The sequence below is a fragment of the Triticum urartu genome, chromosome 2 (assembly GCF_003073215.2).
Source record: "Triticum urartu cultivar G1812 chromosome 2, Tu2.1, whole genome shotgun sequence".
Classification (NCBI taxonomy): Eukaryota; Viridiplantae; Streptophyta; class Magnoliopsida; order Poales; family Poaceae; genus Triticum; species Triticum urartu.
Window position 1 is genome coordinate 59,449,144 of NC_053023.1, and position 16,231 is coordinate 59,465,374.

General features: G+C 50.8%; 1 pseudogene; it reads right to left on the minus strand.

The window, feature by feature from the left end:
• Positions 1–2,808: 2,808 nt before the first annotated feature.
• Positions 2,809–14,747, minus strand: LOC125535037 (annotated as a pseudogene).
• Positions 14,748–16,231: the final 1,484 nt, after the last annotated feature.

Consider the following 16,231-nt stretch of genomic DNA (forward strand, 5'->3'; position numbering starts at 1 on the left):
CGCCGGGCAAAGCCCGCGCGTGCGTCGGCGGCGGCGGGGCTCCCTCCCTCCCCGCGAGGCTTTTGGGCGGCGCGGGACGGCTGGCCCTCGCGGCGGCGCTCGGCTCGGCGGCAGGTCGGGTCGCCGGCGGATCCGCGGGGCTCCCCTTTGGTGACGATGCGGTGATGGTGGCGGCGTGGTCTGCGTGGGGCGGCGAGGTGCGGGCTCCTCCTCCTCCCGATCTGATGGCGCCGCGGTGGCGCCGGCGCTCGGGCGTGCGGCGGGGTCCGCGAGGGTGGTCGGTGCGCGACGTCCCCCTCCCCGATCTGATGGCTCCACGGTGGCGCCAGTGCTCGGGCGGCAGTTGGCGTCGACAAGCGGTGGCGGGCGCTGGGATATCGGCGGCGCTCCGGCGTGTGCAGGCGGCGGCGGTCCCTGTGCGCGGTCGGCAGCTTCGTCTCCGATCCGGACGGCGCGGGGGATGGCGGCGGCCCGCATGGCCGGCGATTTGGATGCGGTTGAAGAGAGTTAATTTACAGCAGTGTTACATGAGCAGGCCTGCACTAGGTGTACATGCCATCTCCGTTTCCTGTACTAAGCTTTCCTAGTCTGGTTCTCTTGGTCTATTGAGGAGGGAGATGGCCTTGCCCCGTCCCGCCCTTTGCCAGACTGCTGCCTCTTCAATCAATCGTTTAACTACAGTCTTTGGCGGTGATGGCTGGTTTCTGAATATCCTAGTGTTGCGTTCCGAACTCCCTCTAGTCACTCATCCCTTCTGCTAAATCAATGAAAAGCCACTTTAAAAAAAAGTGGGGGGCTCTACTGAGAGCGGCAAGCCAATGTTGCGACTGTGGATGGTGCTGCTGTGCGACGGCAAATCACGGGCTACATAACAGTTGGTGGAGGATTTTTCTTTTCGCGGCATGGTGTGTGGCGAGAGACTAGCTGGACCTGCGATCCTGAGCATAACGCAGCTGCAATTGACGGCTGGGGAGACCGATCGAAGCCTCTGATCGATCAACCGACTCCTTTTGCTTGAGGCACCAGGGCTACTCTTTCTTCATCATGCAAAAGCACGCTGCGAAAAATAGTCAACTTCTCCCTCCGTCTCATAATATAACCACCCCCGTGCTGCTCCCGCGAGCGGCCTGGGCGGAACCCTAGATCGCCGCCGCCGCTCCCTTCCTTCGCCTTCCTTCTCCCTCGTCGCCGCCAGGGGACGCCGCCGGGCAAAGCCCGCGCGTGCGTCGGCGGCGGCGGGGCTCCCTCCCTCCCCGCGAGGCTTTTGGGCGGCGCGGGACGGCTGGCCCTCGCGGCGGCGCTCGGCTCGGCGGCAGGTCGGGTCGCCGGCGGATCCGCGGGGCTCCCCTTTGGTGGCGATGCGGTGATGGTGGCGGCGTGGTCTGCGTGGGGCGGCGAGGTGCGGGCTCCTCCTCCTCCCGATCTGATGGCGCCGCGGTGGCGCCGGCGCTCGGGCGTGCGGCGGGGTCCGCGAGGGTGGTCGGTGCGCGACGTCCCCCTCCCCGATCTGATGGCTCCACGGTGGCGCCAGTGCTCGGGCGGCAGTTGGCGTCGACAAGCGGTGGCGGGCGTTGGGATATCGGCGGCGCTCCGGCGTGTGCAGGCGGCGGCGGTCCCTGTGCGCGGTCGGCAGCTTCGTCTCCGATCCGGACGGCGCGGGGGATGGCGGCGGCCCGGCATGGCCGGCGATTTGGATGCGGTGGTGCCGGTGGCTCGCTGATCTGCCGGTACTCCAGGGTCTGCCTGGTGATGCTGGTGGTGACGGCGGCCCGTGCACGAGAGTTGGATTCCTTCGAACTGATCAGGGTGAAAACTTGCCTTGGGCTTCTGCTAAGGCCGGCGGTGGCGGCGCTATCTGCGTCGTTCCCTTCTTGAAGGCATCGCGGTGGAGAAGTTCAAGGCCACTCTCTGCTACCTCCAGGGGAAACCCTAGATCGGATGATCGGATGACGGCGGCGCTCTGGTGTCGTTCCTCCCTTGGGGGCGTCATTTTTGAAGGTACACACGTGATTGAGGGACCAGAGGACGGATTCTTTGGTGGAGTGGTGCTTCATCCTACACACTGATGGCGACGGATCTTGACGGCGTAGCGCAGTGCAGATTCGGAGTTCGCTGTGGGAGGATGGCCTCGCGCAGGAGGACGGTGCTGTCGGGCGTCGTGGTGGCGTCGATGGCAGAGAGACCTGGCACGGTATATGCAACAGTACAGCTCTGAAGATGGATTTGTGGCAGGTGGCTGCGGCGGCCTCATACCCGGCAGGCGTCCTGGTTGAGGAGTGCGCCGGACTGGTAGGTGCCCCATACCCGGCAGGCGTCCTGGTTGGAACCTCAGGTTTTAGATGTTTAGATTTGACTGCGATATCTGTTTGGTATTAGGCCCAGACTATTTGCGCCCCTTCATCAATTGGATAGGTGTAGCGACAGTTGTTGCTTAGACGGTGGCTTTAGTCTTGCTGTTGTATGGTTTTATAAGGTTTTATAATAATAATTAATAAAGTGGCCGTATGCATCGCTCAGATATAAATTCCGGGGGTCATCCTCTTTTTCTAAAAAAAAAACGTGAAACGTTCTTATATTATGAGATGGAGAGAGTAGTCATTTTGCCCACTACAGAATATTCAGTTTTCTACAGGGATTAGAGCCATCGCAAGGGATAGGTTCGGAGCAGCTACTGCAACTATTTAGTTCAACGAGGTAGATATCCAGCAACACACTCTGGGTGGAGTATCAAACTGACAAGTTAGTAAGAACTAAGAACCAGTCTCATCATCTCGGGTAGGAGACGGCCGGTGAGTCAGGTATCCGCCCAAACTCAGTGAGACGGTATAGATGCGTTAGGCCATTCCCAGAGAACTTCATAAGGTTGATGCGAATCATCCTCGTTCGGGGAAGATTCACCTTGATCTCTCGCCATTCTTCTGAAAACAGCAATCTGGGAAGCATAGCCAGGTTCGTCGCTCGAGCAGCCAACGCCACTGAACTCCACAGTGTAGTCGTGGCTTGCAGCGAGGCCAGTAGCCCAGCGCTGGAACTGGGACCTCGTCCACTCGAACTTGTGGTCATGGTTGCGGAACTTGCAAGGTCCAGCGTTTTCCTCCTGCTCCTCTTCCTTGTTTGGCAAAGCTGACCTCTGGAGGATAGGGTTGTATTCGTAGTTGGGTGTTGAGACAATGAGCACCGCCGGACAGAATGAGCTCAATACAACGTTGCCGAATAAACTTGCTTGGTCCTCCTCCACATGCTCAATCACCTGCAGTTTACTTCGGTTAGTCAAAAAAAGTCCCTAAACAAAACCAACATACAAGAAATGTACAAGCATTTCCGGGTACATTTTATGTAGCATAGGTTACTGATTACAAACGTCCTTCAGGTATGTTGTCTTTCACATAAAGGAACCAACTCCCGCGTTCACTCCTACAGTAATTCTACATCAAATCCACATTGACGGGAAGACTAGACGGACGACGCATAGGCCGCATCAGTGGCAAGCTCGCTCCTCGCGCCAACAGGAAGCTCGCGGCTCGCATCAGGAGGTGACCTGGATGGATGCACCAGCGGATGGCGAGGCGGAGGGTGAGGCGGAGACGAGGCTACCAAAGGCGGCCGGATCACCGCTGTTGCTCCTTCTACCCTCGTTTGGTGGGCTGCTCCGGCGCATGAGATCCAACCGGCCTCTCCTAGTACCCTAGCGGCGGCGCTATCGGGTGGAACGGAGGAGCCGGCGGGATCGGATGGCGCTTGCGGCGATCTGCAGCCTGGTGAGATCGGACGGGATGAGCCGCGCTGGATGCAATGGCGGGCAAGCTTCTCCGAAGGGAATGATCCCGTCGTTTGGATCGAAGGACGACTTCGTTTCTCTCCACGTTCGAGATGGATGGTTCTCCTAGATTTGGACAACGACGTCCTCGCTGGCGAATATCTTCCGGACGGCGGCAAGACTGAGGTGGGTTCTAGATTCATTCTCGATTTATATGACGTAGTGGTTGGTGAATGTGTGCAGGTGGATGTTCAACCGAGGTCACCGGAGTTGATCGATCTTTCGGAGCCGATGGTTCATGCCAGACCAGGAGGGAGATTTTGGGTGCTTTCGGACAGCGACGGAGAGGAGCAGGTCGAGAGCCATATATCTATGAAGATCGCCGGTGGAGTGTCCATGGCCTCGCCGAGCGCTGGTTCTTCGCCGGAGCTTGAGATCAAGAACGATCGGCGTAGCCCTACTGTTCAAATCTCGAAGCCAGTGATGAAGCCGTGGAGCGGACCAATTCCAAAGGTTCTGAGAAAACCGGTAACGTTGTCTGATTTCTTGCCGGATAACCGGACTCTTGTGACGCGGAAGAAGAAGAAGGATCGGCGGCCGCCGGCGGCGCAGAGGCCGGAGCCGGCGAGTGATTGTTCGTCCGTGATTAGGGCGGATCGGATCGTGCGTTTGAATGCGTTGTTGGGTTCTGACGGGCTGGGTGTAGTGGGCCGCTGTACGGGCACTTCCGAGACCGGGACATCGGGCTCGGGTGGTTTGCCTATGTGTGGACCGGGATTAGCGGGGCTAAAGGCCCAGGCAAAACCGGCTACTGGCGAGAGGCCTGTCGAGGCGTTCGTGCATGTGATTGCGTCGGATCATGTGCCATCGCATGCACGATCGGTTTCGCCCTGTCGAGGGGTTGTTCTCGCTAGGGTTCGCCGCCGCGGACGGGTGGGTTTTCCGTCTGCTGTGCGTGGCCGTGCGAGGCAGGCCTCGGGTGTCTCTGTCGATATTGCGACGTCGGCCGGAGAGGACGTGATGCCGCCCAAGCCTCCGCCGCCGGCGAAGAAGGCAGCGTCGCCCGCGGGTGCGGCTGCCATGGCTGCGGCGTTGCCTGCGCCGGGTGTGGCTCGAGTTGCGCCTCCGCCTACGGCAGCCATGAGGCCGCCCAGGGCGACAGCTCCGCCTCCACCTCGGGCGCCGGTTCCGAGGCCGCCAGCTCCGACCCCAGCTGGGGCGCTGGCCCCGCTCGCGGCTAGGGCACCGGCTCCGTCTCGGGGGCCGATGCCCCCGCCAATGGCGCCTGTCCCCGGGTCGCGGGCTGCACATGCGCCGGCTGCTAGGCTCGAAACGCCGCCGGCACAACGTCCATGGCCGAGGCAAATGGCGGGAGGCCGAGGCAGTGGTGGTCAGGGTCCGACCGGCCTTGCGACGGGGCATCGGTGGGATATGACCGTAACCCCCCGCGCGATCAGTGGGGCGATGACGGGTATGATGCTTATGGCGCTGGTTTGCACCGGGGTTCTTCCTCCACCGGAGGGGGCCGTGGTTATGCTTGGGTGGACAATGGCAATGATAACCGGGGTTTCCAAGGACCAACCGGAAATTTCATCGAGGGCGCGGTCGGTCCTAATAACCGTGCTTTCCGAGGACGCTTTCGTGGAGGTCGGGGCGGGAACCGGAGGCACTATCAGCCTCGGCGTACTCAGACCGCTACAGTGACGGAGGTGGCGGAGGGTGCAGTGGATTTACCGCAGGTGGCGGTGCAGACGGTGCAGGCCTTGGCTGTAGTTTCTGTGCCAGAGCCCATGCAGACTGGCGATTCTACTTCTGAGCAAGGTTCGGACAAGGCCGAGAGTGACAAGTTGTCTAAGTGGGCGGCTAAGAAGAAGAAGCTCAATTGTTTCCGTTGTGGGGAACCGGGTCACTTTTTGGTTCACTGTACTGCGGAGTTATGTGACCTATGCCGGAAACCTAAACACACAGCGGCCGACTGTCCTCTTATGTTGGGGCCTAAACCATCCGTTCAGATCTACGGAGTGTGTTGTTCGGAGTTGATGTTTTTTGAGTCTCCTTCTGCGGAGCCTTCTGCGCCCATAGTGGAAACGTCCTTCCCCGGTGTGGTGAAGGTGGTTCCCGGGCCGTTGACCGAAGCTCAGATCATTCAGCAGTTAAGAGAGCTCGCTCCGGGTAATTTTCAGTGGTCCTTACTTAAGCTCACCGATAACTCTTACAAAGTGGATTTTCCGTCTAAGGAGGATCAGGTGAGGATTCTCAAGTTCGGTATGAGCAGGGTTACAGGGACTAGTTATGTGCTTGAGTTTGATAAGTGGAACAAGAAAGAGCCACAAGGCACGCCTTTAACTCAGATTTGGGTTCGTTTCTCTGGTGCTCCCTCTGACCCTCTGGACAGCTTCTTGGTCACTTGGAGCCTGGGTTCTTTGATTGGCAGGACTGAGCAGGTGGATATGCAGTTCACTCGGGCTCATGGGGTGGCACGGCTGCTTGTCAGTGTAGCCAATATTCAGTTCTTGCCAGACGTGGTGCCTTGGACTTACGCGGGTGTTCTATATCAGTTGGATGTTGAGTATGAGGATCCTGATCTTTTCAATGAGTTTGAGGATGATAACCCCATGGACACTTCTGAGGGAGGAGGGGGGTCAGGGAACCAGGATGATATAGCTAAGAGTGATGATGACAAGGCTAAGGGGCCTTCGGGGCAGTCTGATAATGGTGACTCCGCCCCTGTTGGGACTTCCAGCACAGTTCCGACTACCACTCTTCAGCTTGGCTCTTTTGGAGCGTTCTCGGCTCCGCCGAGGGTGTCGTGTGACAGGGTCCGTTCTGCGACCCCGGTGCTCAGTTTGCAGGTGTCGAGGTCTGCTGAGGGCGGAGGTGCTTCGGGGCAGGATGTCCCGCCCTCGGTTGTTTCCTCTCCTTCGGCACAGGCTGAGGCGGCCGAGCCGGTGGTCATGGGAGGAGATGGCGAGCAGGAGGCTCGGCCCTCTGGGCCTTTGACGCTGGCGGTCCCAAGGGTCGGCGCGGCCCCCTTGGTGAGGTCGCCGGTTTGCGGGGGAGCGGGCGCGCAGGAGGCCGTCTTTTCCTCTTCTGTTGCTCTGGAGGGCGGGCTGGGTGGTTTGGTTGCTGCGGCACCGGACTCCCTGGACCGCGCTAGGCCGAGTTCACTGGTCGCGGGCGTCGGCAGGATGGCCGTCGATGGGCCCTGGGAGCTCTCGTCGCCGTTGGATGTTGCTCCGGTGGCCCCGGCGCTGGTCACCGCTGTTGGGGGATGGGCAGGAGGCTCTTTCCCCAGCGCAGCTTCTCGCGAGGAGGTCATCGCTTTCGGTGGGATCCCGGATCCTGTCTCTGCAGGGAGACGGGTCAGCGGGAGACTGCAGGAGCAGCCGGATATTGATGACATGCAGCTCAGGTGTGCGTTGAGGGCGGCCAAGTTTCGTGACGTCGAGCTTTCTACTGGTATGTCTGTTAACAAGTCTAATTCTATTATGCATTTTACCAATGATGAGATTGTGCAAAATGCTAACCAATTAGGAGTATCTCTGGGTAATAATGATCTAGAGATTTCTAAGTCTGTTAATGATATGCTAGATTTGGAAGCTGAACGAGCGTTAGAATTGATTCGTAACATGGCGGCGGTTAGGCCGATGAATGAATCGGAGATTGATGCGCTTGGGGTTAGATTTCTAGATGGTTTGTGTGTTGATCTTGATCCTGCGGTACAGGAGGCGGAGGAGGAGGATGAGTATGGCCTCCCTGAAACATCTAACCTTGAGGATGAGTCTTTGGTGGTAGAGGCTCAATCCGAACGTGCCGAACCTTCTGATGTTCGCGTTAAGCCTAAACGGACCTGGAAACGGAAGGTTTATCTGGCGTCGGCTGTGCGTAGAAGTGCTAGGATCCGTACCTCTAAAAAATTTCATGATGAAATATGAGAGGCATCTTTTGGAACAGCAGAGGTCTTAAAGACTTGGCTAAAAGACGGTTTCTAGCAGAGGCTTCTCTTGAACATTATTTAGACTTTATTGCTTTGTCCGAGACTAGACAAGGTATTTTTTCTCCACAATTTCTTAGTACCTTATCTGGGGGGGTTGATTTTGACTGGCACTGCCTCCCACCTCGAGGAAGATCCGGTGGGGTTTTACTTGGGGTTAAGTGTGAAACGTTGGAGGTTTGGAGTGTAGTGTTGGGTGAGTTTGCGGTAAAGTTTCGGGTCAGAACTAAAGCGGATGGTTTTGATTGGGCTTTGGTGGCAGTCTATGGGGCTGCGCAACCAGAACTCAAGCCAGATTTCTTGGCTGATTTGGTCCGTGTTTGCGGTAACGAGCAACTACCCGTCTTAGTGGGTGGGGATTTTAACATTATTCGAAGAAAGGAGGAAAAGAATAATGACAACTTTGACGGCAGATGGTCGTTTATGTTCAATACTATCATAGAAAGCTTGGATCTCAGAGAGATAGAGCTTTCGGGTAGGAAATTCACTTGGGCAAACTCGCTACCGGTTCCGACTTTTGAGAAGCTCGATCGTGTTTTGGCGAGCGTCGATTGGGAACAGAAGTTTCCTCTGGTAACGGTGCAGGCATTGACACGAGGTATCTCGGATCACACACCGTTACTAGTCGACTCTGGAGCTCAAACTCATATGGGTAATAAGAATATTTTCTCCTTCGAACTTGCCTGGTTTGAAAGAGAAGGGTTTATTGAGTTGTTAGCTAGAGAGTGGGCTAAAGACTCGGGGGGAAGGTCACCCATTGAGCGGTGGCAGTGCAAGATTCGTCATCTTCGAAGGTTCCTTCGTGGATGGGCTAAGCACACGAATGGGATATATAAGGCTGAGAAGGAAAGACTCCTTATGATTATTCATTCCCTTGAGTTAAAAGCTGAAACCTCTATTTTAGATACTTCCGAGCTGGAGTCTAAAGTGGAGGCCGAGTTAAGGTTGAAAGAGCTTCTCCGCGAGGAGGAATTGAAATGGGCTTTGAGAGCTAAGGTTCGTAAGGTTGTCCAAGGAGAGGAAAACACTCAATTCTTTCATATGATTGCTAATGGAAAGCATCGTAAGAAGAGAATTTTTCAATTAGAACAAGATGAAGGGACGATAGTTGGTCAGGAAAACCTGAAAGTTTACATTACCAACTATTATAAGCAGTTGTTTGGATCTCCGGAAGAGAGTTTTGTGTCCCTGGATGAGTCAAGAGTTGAGGATGTTCCCCAACTTGAGACGGAAGAGAATGAGATTTTGACTGCTCCTTTTACGGAGAAAGAGGTGTTTGAGGCCATTTCACAAATGAAGAACAATAAAGCGCCAGGACCAGATGGGTTTCCGGCGGAGTTCTACAAAGAGTGCTGGCATTTTATTAAGGGTGACCTGTTGCAGATGTTTCATGATTTGTTCAATGGTCAGCTTCATTTGTTCAAGCTCAATTTTGGAACGATAACTCTTCTTCCTAAGAAGACAGAGGCTATTCGTATTGAGCAATTCAGGCCTATCTGTTTGCTTAATGTCAGTGTCAAAATTTTCACCAAGGTTGGGACGAACAGACTCACGCAGATTGCGCATTCAGTTATGCAACCGTCCCAGACCGCTTTCATGCCAGACAGAAATATCCTTGAAGGGGTGGTCGTCTTGCATGAAACGCTCCATGAGATTCACTCAAAAAAAACTAGATGGTGTGGTTTTTAAAGTGGATTTTGAAAAAGCATACGATAAAGTTAAATGGCCTTTCCTTCAACAGGCGTTGTGTATGAAAGGATTTGACAAGGCCTGGCGAGACCAGATTGAGTCCTTTACGCAAAAAGGGAGTGTAGGGATTAAAGTGAATGATGATATAGGTCACTATTTCCAAACACACAAAGGACTAAGGCAAGGAGATCCCATGTCACCGATTCTATTTAACATAGTGGTTGATATGTTATCCATTTTAATAGGTCGGGCTAAGGATGCGGGGCAGGTTTCGGGCTTGGTTCCGCACCTAGTTGATGGTGGTATATCCATTCTGAAGTATGCCGATGATACTATCATCTTTATGGAGCATGACATGGCGAAAGCAAGGAACATGAAGCTTGTGTTGTGCTTATTTGAACAATTGTCTGGACTCAAGATTAACTTCCATAAGAGCGAACTGTTTTGCTTTGGAAGAGCTAATGAGGACCAGGAGGCATATAAGCAATTGTTCGGATGTGAGTTGGGTTCGCTACCGTTTACATACCTAGGTATACCCATTCACCATCGTAAGCTGACGAACAAGGAGTGGAAGTGCATCGAGGATCGTTTTGAAAAGAAACTAAGCTGTTGGAAAGGGAAGCTCATGTCATATGGAGGTCGATTAATTCTGATTAATTCGGTCTTAACCAGTATGCCCATGTTTCTTTTATCCTTTTTTGAGGTCCCGGTGGGGGTCAGGAAGAGGTTAGACTTTTATCGATCTCGTTTCTTTTGGCAGAATGATGAGTTGAAACGAAAGTATAGGCTTGCAAAATGGGATATCATCTGTAGGCCGAAGGACCAAGGCGGTCTAGGCATTGAAAATCTAGAGATCAAGAATAGATGTCTTCTTAGCAAGTGGCTATTTAAACTCTCGTCCGAGACAGAGGCCACATGGGCTCAGATTCTGCGAAATAAGTATCTTCAGGCTAAAACTTTGGCTCAGGTGACTGTGCGCCCGACTGATTCTCCATTTTGGAAAGGGTTGATGAGAGTCAAGCCCCTCTTCTTTAATAGGGCAAAAATCTTAGTCGGTGATGGGGCTAACACGAGGTTCTGGGAGGATACGTGGCTTGGGGAGACGCCTCTGGCACTTCAATATCCTACTCTGTATAACATTGTTCAACGTCGAGAAGCCTATGTTGCAACTGCCTTACAGTCCACGCCTCTCAATATTAGCTTCCGGAGGACGCTAGTAGGCCATCGTTGGGAGGCATGGCTTCATCTTGTACGAAGGTTGATGGATGTCCAGCTGTCTCAGCAGCCAGATAGATTGTTTTGGAAACTGACTAAGGACGGCAGGTTCTCGGTCAAATCCATGTATCTGGATGTCATGAACACTAGTGTCATTCCTTGCTCGAAGCACGTCTGAAAAGTTAAGGTACCATTGCAAATCAAAATGTTTATGTGTTTTGTGCATAAACAAGTCATTTTGACAAAAGACAACCTGGCAAAACGCAATTGGATGGGTTCTGCTAGGTGTAGCTTTTGTGATTGTAACGAAACTATAAGGCACTTCTTTCTAGATTGTCCGCTGGCTAAGATTCTTTGGCGTTCGATTCATATTGCTTTTAATATTACTCCACCTACCTCTATCAATATGTTATTTGGAACATGGCTTGATGGGGTTAACTTGGATGTAGCAAGACACATTCGTGTCGGAGTGTGTGCCTTGTTATGGGCAGTATGAAACTGCAAAAATGATTTGGTTTTTAACAGAAAAACGAACTTTCACTTTTTGCAGGTTATCTTCAGGGCCACAACATTGATCCGTATGTGGTCGTTACTCACTCCGACGGAGGCCAGGGGGCGTTTGGCTACTGCGTCTACCCGATGGGAGATGGTAGCTCGGGGTATTTTCAACCGGTTTGGATGGCGGTCATGTAATAGGATAGGCATGTAGTGCTCCTATTTTATTTGCCAGCCGGTTGTGGCTTCTTGATTAGGCTCGCTTGAACAGCTTGTTTTCTTTTCGTACCTTCAGATGTTGGAGATTTTTGTGACTGCTTTTGTTTTTTAATTATGAGCCGTATGCATCTTTCTGATGCAGAGGCCGGGGTAATACCCCTTTTCTAAAAAAAACATCAAATCCACACCAGGAACTAACAGCCCATATGCCCAGATCAATTCTAGAACAAAACCAAGCCTAACGTTTTACATACATATAACAAAACCAAACAAGAAGATACAAACAGTTCAAAAGGAGTACTCGGCTACCTCAAGACAGCTGCCAATATCAAACCCATATAAGCGAGAATCAAAATCTGTTACTGATCCATGATAGAGCACAGCTGTTGGAACACTAGTTTGTAACAAGAGTTTCTTGCTAAGCTTCTGATGAAGGCTCTGCAATGTCAGATAGAGGTGAAACAAATCCAAATATAAATCATTACAAACAACAACAACAAAGCCTTTAGTCCCAAACAAGTTGGGGTAGGCTAGAGGTGAAACCCATAAGATCTCGCAACCAAATATAAATCATTGAAAAGGAAAAAAAATGGTTCAAAGAGTAAACAACTATTTGAGCATGACTTTGAACCTTTCCCGCTCTCGTAAGACCCTTTCGAGAAATATCAACACCAACAATTTTTTCAAGGGTTGTTGGATGCTCTAACAGTGAGTCAAGAAGACTACCAGATCCACAACCAAAATCAACCTGAAAAATTCAGCTTTAATAGTGACAAGCCAATACTTGTAAATAAGGAACTAGGATGAAAGTAATATTCACCAATGTTGTAGCATGCAGCTGGTTGATGTGCCGAACAGCAAATTCAACTCTCTGTTTAGATAAAGCAGGATTGAACAAGGCCTTCTCCATTCTATCTTCTAAAGGTTCAGTTACTTGCAACACCTTTACGGAGAACTCCAAGACGCAGCTGTCTGCAAAGATGTTCAAATGTAGGAAGGATGTTGAAGCCCAATTCCAACAATCATAGATAACTGTCAGATTGAGCTATTGATATAGGTAGCTCACCTCTAGATATCTTGGAAAGGTCCAGTGACAACTCACCAGCTGCAGCCAGGCTCAAATCCCTATCAGACAGTTGATCTACAAAGCATGCACTTTGATTAACTGAGAGTTGAGTTGCACATGATTCAAGCTGATTCCTAACAGCTCCAGCCCCTATCTCAAACTCAAACTCATTATTGACTTCTAGGAGATATCTCGTTCTGCTGTCCTTCATAAACAGGTGAACACTGTAGCTTATGCAAGCCAACGATCTATGGGACGGAAAAACACCAGAATCTTGACCATCAACGTCTGTTAAAAAATGCACTGCTTTCAAGCTGCTGATATGATGTATCCATAGAAAAGTATCCAACTGCGCTGCATGTTCTTGAATGACCACCACTTGTCTTGCCATAGACAGATAAGCACATTGCAAATTCTTGTAAAAATATATTTGGATATATCGTGAGGCCATCAGTGCTCTTAGGAAGATAGAGCTTCTCCACAGGCGTGTTCAGCTGCTTAAAATAACGATTGAACCAAATCAAGACCTTCAACGCAGAATTCTGAATAGGACCAGTTTCCTTGCTCCAGCTATAATCTGTGGAATACTCTAGTAAAATCTCCCTCTTCTTTGAATATATTTTGACAGAGCACTTGAACATGTCTGGGTTTTCCTTGGCAATCCTTCCATCATTTGCGCACTGATTTCCAGCGGTTGCTTTTGGTGACCCCATCTCTTCAGAGCCCACAACTGTTCCTAAGACATTACAGGATGCACTTACCCCATTGGCAGCGAAATGGGGTTCTGATAGCCTCTGGAGGCGACAGAAAGAACAAAGGAGATCTCGTGGAGAGGGGCCTTTCCAACTGGTACGAGTATAAACACACGGAAGCTCTGCCACAAGAATCGAGTCCTTGGAGATCTTGTAAATTCCATCAGGTAATTTTCGCAGAAGAATCCTGAGGATCCAAAAGCATGTTACATAAACAAAATATAAAATAGGGCGAGAAAGAGTAGTTCCTACAAGACAGAGAAAAACAGTCTCAAAATCGAAGATAACTAGAACACAATGGAGAGAAATTGATGAATGACTGGCATCTACAGCTAGATTACGATCCCCTATAGATCGTTAGCTGGTGTATCACTTATTCATAGAAGATTGCAGTTTTGCTGCAAACACATAGCATACAAGTGAAATCGTCAACAAGCTTGTACCTGTAATAGGTACATAGATTGACATGATCAGTTTGAAGTTCTGTATCTCTCCTTGTGTATCCAACATTTGCCAAAACTGCATCTCCATAAATTGTTTGGCCAGAAATGTAGGAAGCTCGCTTATTTATTACGCAGTTCATATTGCGATCTCCACGATCATCCACCAATTGTTTTGATAAATCAGAAACAAATTGTACATCCGGAGCTGGGAAAAAAAACCTCATCTCAGAAGATGCTTTGTCAACTGTTCTGCAGTAAGAAAAATGCTTTAAACTGTCAGCACAACCAATTTGCTGTAAAGGTTCAGAAATCAAGACTTCACCAATCACAGACTCTGTACTGACCTTGAGACAAGGACATGAGATGAATCAGTTGCAGAGAGCTTCGATGCTATATCACCCATGTAATGTTCATTCTCTCATATATTAAGGCTTACCATCTTAGGTCCATCATCCAACACACATGGAATAAGAACTGCTTCTACTCTTATGGGATCTGAAATACCAGACCAGCGCTGAAGTGCCAAATCAACAGCCTCAGGGGAATAAGGCCTTTGAATCTGAATCCAAAAGTTTCTGTTACTAACAGATACACCAAGAGATTGTTTGGCAGCATTATAGATCATTGAAAGAACCAAGAGAGGATCAAATTCTGCCTTAGGGTCAATAACTTTACACAATGTATGGACCTTAACATCACAAGCAACAATGGCTGAAATAGGTAGCTTTCCAAGGAGGCCCCCAGTCTTCTGAGTGTCACACTCAAGTGCCCAACAAGAGGATGAGATGATGCGGGGAAGTTCTGAAATGAAGCATAGAAGCCATGTTAGAATAGGTATTGTTGGAAATATTAGCACTTTCTCGATTAATCTAATTGACGAGTAGACAGTAAACATGGCAAATACGGTATGCATCTCATACCGATATCTAAGCATGTGAGCACATACAATACATAGAACCGAACCATCTATGAACATCATATATACGGCTAGCACACGAACGAGCAAATAGGGGATGAACGACTCATACCCTCCGGTTGGCCAGGCCAACATGGCGGCGGCAGCAGCAGCCTCGGCATCAGCCAATGCCTTCTTCTTGGCGATTTCGTCGTCAGCCATGGAGTCGATGTAGAGGAAGTAGTGAAAGCAGAGGCGGACGAAGACGGGGACGGATCGGGAGCAACCGCGTCGAGACGCTCCCCAAAAACCTTATTGCCGTTCTCCCGGGTAGGATCTTGAACGACAGGGTTCCGGAGGCACCTGCTCTCCCGACCAACCGTGCACGCGGTCGTCGGGATGGGATCGCCGGAGACAGCTCAGTGAGAGGAACAGTAGATGACGGCTAGGGTTGTATGATAGGGAGTGAGTAAACTGAGTTAGGGTTCACTCCACTAGCCAACGCCTTCTTATATAGGCCTTCGAGTAGATGGGCCTGGGCTCAGGCCCATGACCGAGTCTGCGAACAGCCCACGGTCCAACGTCTCGGACAGTGGCACTTTCGTAAGCGACTCGTTAATTAATACAAGATCAATTAACCATTCTTGACCGGAAAAAATAAGCTTCGGCTCGGCTCATTCCCGCAACCCGTGGCGCACGCGCGCTTCGTGACGAGGCGAGCGGCGGAAAAGGAGGAGCGCGCGTGTGCAACTCCTACTCCCAAGCTCCCAATAGCAAGTGATGGAGCAACCCTTATAAAGAGGTCTCACTCTTCTTACTGTAGCAGTATGGTACTAAACTTCCCACACTTCCCACCACTTGTCGTACACATGCATGGGCCTTAGAGATTAACCAGGGATTATTGTCTTATATGAGCCTAAGCCCATCCATAATCCAACAACCCCCACCAGATCTCGAGGCACATAAGTTTGTCAACTGTTCCAAACAATGTTTGATATACCAGAATTTTTAGTGGAGACTGTTAAATTGAACTTCCACCTAAAGCAATGGGATTAGACTTCTTCACAAACTGAATAATGGACTATGCCTTGAATTGTCAGTTTGGCGTGTAGAAGTTTCGCCCATTGTCAGCTGATATGTGGCTGCTGAAGGCTAAACCCCACGGGTGGAGCTTATTAGTCATACTCCGTACCTTCTCATGAGCTTCCTAGATATCACCCAATCTCATAGACTGTGACCAGCAGTCGGGCTCACATAGGTATGTGTTCCTCCAAAGAATGCTCTGTAGGTTAGCATCTTGCTTACATAAGCTTTGGAACACATTAAGACAAAAGTCAGCCAGCCTTATAGAATTGAGAGTATTATTGCATCTCCAACGGAGTGGATTAATTAAGGATACTCTCCTCAGTTGACCGCTGGATTGTTGTCCCAGGTCCTAATTCACGGGATCTCCGATCACATAGGTTGGGTTACCCACATGGCAACTTACGTGGGTCTCATACCCATCTCCCTCGATGCATTTTCTATCACAATCCGTGATACCCTTTTGTAAAAGGGTCTGCCAGATTCTTAGCCGTCTGGATATAATCCAACGCTATTACTCCGGAGTTTCTTGATTTTCTGACAGATTTTAATCTTCTTCTTATGTGCTTTGTGGATTTCAAGTTGTCCTTTGAACTCTTAGCCTTGGCAATCACTATTTGATT